This window comes from Alosa pseudoharengus, unplaced genomic scaffold (assembly GCF_046254945.1).
Source record: "Alosa pseudoharengus isolate Yale_2024_CS ecotype anadromous, Long Island Sound unplaced genomic scaffold, YU_APseudo_1.1 YU_APseudo_1.1_scf_20, whole genome shotgun sequence".
In the NCBI taxonomy this organism is placed as follows: Eukaryota; Metazoa; Chordata; class Actinopteri; order Clupeiformes; family Clupeidae; genus Alosa; species Alosa pseudoharengus.
The window spans coordinates 29763146-29771962 of NW_027468664.1; the positions used below are offsets into that span (position 1 = coordinate 29763146).

General features: G+C 46.7%; 1 protein-coding gene across 2 annotated transcripts in view; it reads right to left on the reverse strand.

The window, feature by feature from the left end:
* Positions 1-8262: 8262 nt before the first annotated feature.
* LOC143136369 (acyl-coenzyme A thioesterase 5-like) overlaps positions 8263-8817 on the reverse strand; it is a 15191-nt gene continuing 14636 nt past the window's right edge. For both annotated transcript variants that reach the window (XM_076297056.1, XM_076297055.1), the window contains exon 10: positions 8263-8817. This exon is cut by the window's right edge and continues 640 nt beyond it. The gene's annotated coding sequence lies outside the window, so the exon portion shown is untranslated.

The following is an 8817-nucleotide window of genomic DNA, read 5'->3' on the forward strand; positions in this document are numbered from 1 at the left end:
GTCAAAGCATCCAGTTCCCTTCTCGTGGGCTGTAGTTGGGGGCACTTTTCTGTAATGGGCGTTGTGGGCGGGGTGTCGGACGGTGTGTCACTCTGGTCAGCCCTCTGCCTCCTCTTCCTTTCCGATATTTTTGCGAAGGCCTCCAGAGTGTTCAACTCCTTTTCTCTCTTTTCCTGCCTCCGTGTGCTCTTGTCATAGCCTTTGTAGTTCATAATTTTCTCCCTCATCTGCGCAATTATTGTCGGGTTGAGTGACCCTTCCTTTGGCCATGCTGTGTGGTCTCCTTTGTATCTTAGGAACCACTTATGGTTGATGCTCTTTACATCCTTCTCAGCAATGGCATTTTCCTTTACTACTTCCTCCAGGGGTGTCATTACTCTGGTCGCCATTCTTCTTAGAGGTCCAAACCGTAGTCTCTCCTTTCCTGTTCTGCTATGTCCTCCCGGTCTGTGCAGAACAGAAGATGGTCCTTCTTGTACTGTCTTTCCCTTTCTCTCTTGCACCTGTTCTGGTCCCTTTCTTCCCAATCCAGCCGTAGGTCGCTCACTAGGTATAGTATAGAATTCCGCACGTCGTCCCACTCCTTGAAGACAGTATTTAGTTTGCCTCTTCTTTCTTCAAATGTCCTTCCTTTATCGTTCACTGCGCTCAGGCTCCACCCGTTACTCCCGTGCTCGGAGATCCTTATCGTCCACTTCTCTTTTATTTTCAGATCACCTGATATAGCTCCTCCTTCACTTCGTGCTGCGAGGGGCTGTGGTTCCTCCTGCTTCCTCACTGGCAGGCTATTAGGGGTTAGTTCCCCCAACAGAGAAAGCGTTGCTTTCAGGTCTATGTCGTCTCGACACTTGCACCTATACGGGAATTTACACTCAAAGGGGACTTCACCCACGTATCCTACGTATTCTTGGCCTTTTCCGTCTCTGACGCTTATCTCCCAGTCGTGTTCGTCGTATTCAACAATATCTATGGCCCAGAGCACGTTCTGCTGTCCCTGTTCCATACACTTCTTAGAATCCTTTCTGTCCTTATCCAAGGAGCTCTTGAGTCTCTGTTAGTCTGATGTGTCACTTTCCTTTTAGATGTCAGCGTCTTCGGTAAACTGGTAGGTTCTATTACCCCACATATATCTGAAACTGTTTCCTTCAAATTCCCTCACTTCTTCTTCCCTACTGCTGAACTTGAGGGAGTCCTCTCTGTCTTGCCTCTCTCTCTCCCTCTGACACCTGTTCTGGTCCTTCTCCTCCCAGTCCAGTCGGAGGTCGCTTACCGTATACAGTATGGTGTCCCTTACTTCTCCCCAATCTTCGAGGACCGTATTTAGTTCAGCTCTTCCTCCCTCGAGTACCTCCCCTCTATTGTTTATGGCGCTCACGCTCCACCCCCTGTTCCCGCTTTCGGCGACCCTTATTGTCCACGTCTCTCTTATTTCCGAGCCGCCAGATGTGGCCCCTTCCTCACTCCCGGCTGTTTGGGGCTGTGCTCCCTCCGGTTCTTCCTGCGGCAGGGTAAAAGGGGTCAGCTCATACACCAGGGGAAGTGTTGCCTTCTCGTCTATTTCGTCCCGGTATCTGCACCTGAAAGGGAATCTGCACCCAAAGGGGAACCGCCCTACGTACCCCACTTGTTCTTGATCCTCTCGGTCTCGGATGCTTATTTTCCAATCGTGTTCGCCGTACTTTCAAAGTCTTTCCTGGACCTAACTACTGAGTTACTGAGCTTTGCTAATCTGATGTATCGCTATCGTCACTCCTTGTGTCCATAGGCGTTCCTAATTCTAATGGGTAAGCTTTCCCTATCAGATGTTCTACTTTCTCTAGTAGCTCTGTGTAGCTATGGCACCGATATGCACCGCTCACAAGGCCCTCTCGGTTTCTTGTGAATATGCACCACTTATTGTCCCGTTGTTGAATGAAAGTGATATGCCACTTACTTTCTAAGTTCATTCGCTATTTGTGGGCGTCACTCTGCCTATTCTTCTCTAAATTCTTACTTTTATCTATTATTATAACTATCCTCTTTATTTTACCCCCGCTATTTCATCAGTGGGGACTTTAAGCCCTTACCTTTCCTTTCAATAATATTTCTTCACTCAAAATTATCCTTTAACCTTTTATTTTATTCTTTCACAAAGTACATTTATTGGCTTTATTTCCTCTTTTATTTATTGAAGCAAGTACAAAACTTTTCACTTTTAAGCAAAATCAGCAGATTACAAGTTTTTGTTAAGCAGTTATTATGGAATTTTATTCAGCTAAGCAGTCGTTATAGAGGTCCTGCAGCAGTACCTCCCCCTTCTTACTCTTCCCTAGTTATTTGTCCTTCTCCTCCTTGTAGCCGGAGAATCTCTCTCAAACTTGCGCTTTCTGCCCTCAGGTGGGGCAAAGAGCTGGTCAACCACTGGCCTTGTGTTTACCCCCACAAACTTTCCTACCTGCTCTATCACTGTCTGCAGGGCCAATGGCGCTACGCGGGTGCCTAGCCTGGAGTGGGTTCCTCCGTATTTGTCAAACTGATCGATCAATGTGAACTGAATACTTGTCCCTGCTGTTTCCTTCCTTGTTCCAGAATATTGACACTGACAAAGACCCTCTCATAAAACTGGCCAGCCTACCTCTGTCTCGGCCAACTATCTCCCTCACCTCCCGCTCTATATCCTGCACTGACTGGGGCTCAGCCGGGGCGTGAACCTCTCCCTGCTCTCTCTCTTGCTCTGGCTCCTGCTCAGGCTGAGACACAGTGGGGCTTTGGCTTGGGCTATACTGGGGATTGGTTGGGCTGTAGCTTACAGAGGGTGGTGGGTTATATCGGGGAGTGGCTGGGCTATTGACTATACGGAATGGGCTGTGGATCAGCTGGTGGGATACGGTGTTACCTGGATAGGGAGTTGGAGCTCTCACTGGACCCCCCTGATCTGACTCCTGGCGCCCCTCTTCTTCTGACCCTAAGCTGCTGTAGCCTGTCTCTGGTGGGGCACTGGCTTCCCCCTGTCCAATGTCTGCCTCTATCTCTCCCACACTACTGTTTGGGGTGAACTCCTCTGAGGAGTCTGTGTCGGGCTCTCCTTCACCTGAATCGTCAGAAACTTCAAGGCGGTAAAGGATTTCTCCTAGGGTCTCTGGCCTATGGTCTCTCACAATCCTAAGCTTGGGCACCGTTGCTCTAGCACGGGGCTCGGGGGGGGCATCTGCAAAAACCTCCAACAGCTGCAACAATCTTCTTATGTTCAGACTATGGTTGTTATGCAACCTTCTTATGAAAATGCCCGCAGCCGCTTCGATTATGTGAGTCTGACGTCCGTCTGTCAGTGTGACGATCCTCCTTCCCTCGCCGAGCTCCTCTACCTCAAATGTGTATGTGTACTTGCCTTGCATCTATTGTGGGCCCATGCCCAGGCAACAAAACAAAACACAACGGCGCACACTCAGCTTTTACAGAAACAACAACAAATTATGATAAAATATGTTTTGTTCATCACCCTTTTTGTTCAGGACGGTTTTTTACACATTTTAACCCACAGCTAATATTGTAGTTTACCTATTAACCCGTTCTTTTCTCTGAGACACACATATATTTTAGGGCAGCCCGTGCTCCCTTTACACAAGATACTATTTTAGTTTTCTCCTTGAAAACTAGATTTCCTCCTTGGAAATTAAAACACTATTTCAGTTTTCTCCTTGAAAACTAGATTTCCTCCTTGGAAATCATTACATGGCCATTTAACTCAGTTTTCTCCTTGAAAACTATTTTCACCGGTTTTCACAATCACAAAACGCTTTTAAGATCAACAGTACAACCCAATCTCTGTCCTGTGTCTCCACTATTCTTTTGAGGATTCTGGTAAAACACCCCTTCCCGGCCTACCCACCGACTCCCACAGTACAGCTCTCCTAATAATAAGCAAAACGCTTACCTTGTTTTGGGCCCTGAGAGCTGCACTGGAGAAGTCTGCTTCACCCGGGACGGAACTGTTTCCCCTGTTGAATCCTTTCAAATCTCGGTGGAACCTCCAGATCTGTCGTGGAAATTATCCACTTCCCGAAACCTCCAATCCAACTAGCACTCTGATGTCAAAGACCCGAAGGAGAACACCAAGACGAGAAATGCTGAAGACTGTTGATTCTTTATTCACCGTATTGCAGTGATGATACAATCCAAACAATGTCAGGACTGAACCGTCAGGCAAGAGAGTGATGAGTTGCAGCTGCTACCCCGATGAGATCTGATCTGAATGTGCCTGAGCTCTCTCTTTTATGCTCTCAGGGGCCTGAGAGGCGTTCCTATCATCAGGAGCGTCACCAGGCCCCTTCTAGCCAATCAGAACGTTTTGGGACTTGAGATATTGGTGGAAACTCCTTCTCATATAAACATTAAAAAATGTGTGTTGCTAGGCAGAATACATGTGATCAAGTTCTATGTGTAATCTGTTGCCAGGCAGGGTATGTTTTGATTTGGTTCTATGTGTCATCCCAATTTTGGTTTCACTTCCCCTCCCTGGAAGGTCCCTGCATCTCCTCTTCTGCTAGCCCCTTCTATTTATGCCCTTCTGGTAAGCACCTTTCTTTCCCAGGCCCTGTTTTTACTTTCACTCTTAGCCTTTGACAGCTCAGTCTCATGACTTCCAGTAAATGTTGCATAACAGTTGCACAAACAACACCTTTATAGTAAATGGAATGTTTTCCAATAAACCAGCACACACACACACACAAGTATTATTATTATGTCTAGATAAATCACCACACTTGCTAGACGATTTCTTAAATATTCAAGAAAACAGCTCTATAGTGTCAAATAAGGCAATTAAAGACACTCCAAATGTCTAATGGTAAACTGATTGTCAAATGAAGTTTAATAATATACCACTTACCGTTAAAAGTCAAAACCGAAGGTTTCAAGTGCAGATCTCTTCAAGCCAACGGAACCGTTTGCAAAATGGAGGACAATCGTCTTTTGGCAGCCAAATAAACGCATGCGCAGCACCGCCTCTGAAGCAAAACCCCTTTTTTTCTTGCAGATATTACTTATCTGAAATGAGTTTTTTGCGAAACACAAACAAATCTGAAGCAAAACCCTTTTTTCCTTGCAGATATTACTTATCTCAAATTAGTTTTTGCAAAACACAAACAAATTGAGTATATAAATACGGTTTTATTTAGGAAAAAATTACTAGGCCTACATGTCAATATCACTTTTTTCAGTGCATGTCAAAGCTCGTTGAAAGTTTGCTACACAACATTTGAACAATCCTATGAAATACTGAGAGAATGTATTCTGGTTAAAAATTTAACTTTTCGGATGTCATACTACACACCATATTTGGAGGAGAAATGGCACTGTGCATCACCCTAAAAATACCCTACCAACAGTGAGGTTTGGAGGTGGTGGCATCATGGTGTGGGCTGTTTTTCATCTCATGGTACTAGCGGACTTCATACAGTTGAAGGAATGATGAATGGAGTCATTTTGTTCCGGAAGAATCTTTACATCCACCAGGATGATGATTCAGCAAAGGAAACTCTCAATTGGTTTCAACAGTTTTGGAAGTTAACTAAAGATCAGGATTCACAACAGGGACCCCTGAAATTTTCAATATTAAAGTACTGTAACGTCGGCGCAAAAGACAGTGTTAGCGTTCTCCCGCGCAGGGGATCCTGGGATACGAGAGCGAACATTTGGGGGGTTTATGTCGTTATTCTCCTTAGTTTTGTGTGTAATGTTAGCGTCTTTATTGTAACATGTTTCCCTTTTAGTTCTCCCTCGTGTGTGATCCTTTTTGTGTGGGAGGCTGCGTCCTCCCCTGTATGTGTAGTGTGTGTGCGTGCTTGACCTGCCCTGTTTGCATTGTGTTCTGTGTCCCGGCTCTCGTTCCCAGTGAATAAACCTTTTGATTGGACAACTGTGTTAGCTATCAAATCGTTACATTGGTGTCAGAAGCGACTTTCGAACATGGCCTCCACTCAGCGGGAGCAGCTGGGAGCGGGAGACCTCATCACTGGGTGGAGGCCCACGCAAGAGGATGCAGAGAGAGCCCTTGTAAGGGCTACTAAAGTGCTTGAGGCCTTCTATCGTTACCGCCGCCGGAGGAGAGGAGCTATCGCCGAGACCTGCCTGCTGCCATGGGAGGAGATCTGGCCAGATGAAGTGGTCGCGGAGAAGATGACGCTGGCCTGGGCGCTGACTCCACGGCGAGCCGCGACCTTTCTTTTACTGTCTATGGCCGCGACGCGTGAGCAGAGCCGAGGGAGTGCGGCGAGGAAGAGGTTCCTAGACGATGGACGGTTGGCGGAGCCGCTGAGGGCAGCGAACTCACGACGGTGGGGCAGGTTTGACGGAAATGCCCTCTAAACTTTAAAAAAAAAAACTTTTGGGTGCGTGTGAGAGGCACCGTGCTGTGTGGGCGCCCGTTCTAGTTGGCCTGTTGGCCGGCGCCTTTTGAAAAAGTTTGTGTGTGGAGTTCGATAACACGACCATCTCGGGGGTCGTGCCTTCGCCGAGGCCGCGAAGGAGTGGAACGGGCCGGGAACAGAGCAGTACGGCTCTGCGAGATGGCAACACGAGGAGGGACGCCGAAGACGGTAGCTGCAGCGGGAGAGCTCAGCGCGGTCCGGTTGCTGTGGAGTCGGTGCCTGTCTGTCCTGGTCGGCGACTCGACGGAGCGGAGTGGCGTTGGCGCAGCTTCATCTGGCCCCCCTCGAACCCCGGTGCTTGGTACAGTGTCGACGGTTGTAAGGCCACCTAGGGCCCCGTCTGGAGAGGAGGAGTGCCGTGGTGACACGCCGCGGAAAGGGCAGCCTGAGGGCGGCTGCTGAGAGGGAGCTGGTGACGAGCGGGGTCGGCCACGTGGCTGCTAGCACGCCCGAACTGGATTGCTAGCAGCGTGGCGCCCCGTTGAGTGAGCTCCTGCGGCGCGTGCACCCCACGTGAGTTGGCGGTACTGTCGCACTGAACTGAGTGGCGGGCGACGCGCGCCGACGTTAGCATGTGGCTACCTCGTGGTCATTGCCGAGTACGGCAATGGCTTGTTGGGGGAGCTATGTAACGTCGGCGCAAAAGACAGTGTTAGCGTTCTCCCGCGCAGGGGATCCTGGGATACGAGAGCGAACATTTGGGGGGTTTATGTCGTTATTCTCCTTAGTTTTGTGTGTAATGTTAACGTCTTTATTGTAACATGTTTCCCTTTTAGTTCTCCCTCGTGTGTGATCCTTTTTGTGTGGGAGGCTGCGTCCTCCCCTGTATGTGTAGTGTGTGTGCGTGCTTGACCTGCCCTGTTTGCATTGTGTTGTGTGTCTTGGTCTTGGTCGATCTGTGTCCCGGCTCTCGTTCCCAGTGAATAAACCTTTTGATTGGACAACTGTGTGGTTCGCTATCAAATCGTTACAGTACTATCTGTTTAAAAGAATGGGCTAAACTCACACCAGAATACTGTGACTGATTAGTTTCATCATACAGGAAATGCCTTAAAGCTGTCATTACGAATAAAGGCTTTTCCACAAAGTATTTAAGAAATTTCAGCAGGCGTGTTCAATACTTTTTTCCGGTGTCATTCCACATAACTCTACCTATGGACTTTAATGTTTGGATTTTTTTATATGGGTGGATTATCTGAGTTAATACTAATGTCTGGTGAAAATTTCATGCAAATAGCCTCATTGGAAGTATACTTACTGAAAAAAATGTTGACGTGTTCAATACTTATTTTCCCCACTGTATGTTGAAAGCACATTAAAACCAGGATTGCCAGATAACAAGACAAGGTGAGACAAGAGTGAAGAGGTGCCTTGCTTGTGTGTGTCCTTGTCGCAGGTAGACTCGTTTCATCTTGACACGAGTAAGTCATCACACAAGGACGGCTGTGTACGAGAGCTGATGCTCCAGCACAATAACTACTTTAAATGCTAGTCCTGATTGATTGTCTATTATCATAGCTCACTAAGTGGACACAAGCAGGACATCAGGCTCTGTGTGTGTCTGTGTGTCTCTGTGTGTGTGGTGTGTGTGTGTGTATACATACATATATACATATATATATATATTTATAAAGATATATATATCTTTTTTTTTCTTCTTCTTTTTTTTAAACTGTATATGCATAGATAGATAGATAGACATTTATCGATCCATTTGGAAATTCTTATAATAGGCCTACACAAGCTGAAATAGTTTCAAAAAGTGTGACAGCATTTACTATTACAAAATATAGGCAAAGCCTTATCAAAAGTGCAACATTTAACCAGGGACGCTGGAACTCATTTTCACCTGGGGGTGCTCATAGAGGGGGTGCTGAGGGAGAGCAAAAACATTGTTACTAAGTAGATGTTTCCTTTATTCTGGTGCAGGCCTACATCCTGACTGCACAAACAAACCTGGCTGAGCTGAACATTCTTAATTCATAGCATAACGTTACCGTGGCATTGTGTGTTGTCCCATTCACTTTTTCCTTGGTCATGTTTAATTGGCTTTGTGCCACAGTTAAATCCATCAATTAGACAACAGAATCAGTAGGGTACCAGTTTTGTTTCATTGTACCAGGCCTACTGTATGTCAAAAGCAGGCTTGGATGAAGCTGGGAAGGATTAAACACGCGGTTTTCACACCGTGGTAATCAGCTGTGATAATCATGATATTTGAAATGAAAATGGTAATTATTATCGTCAACATTTTTATCGCGGTTTACCATTATACCGGTAATTGTTACATCCCTACACCATACAGCTCATCAGACAGACCACAGGCAGTAAATCCTGGTAGAGAGTGTGTGTGTGTGTGTGTGTGGTATCAGAGTTTGGGTACTGGTGGTAAGTCCTGGTAGAGTGTGTG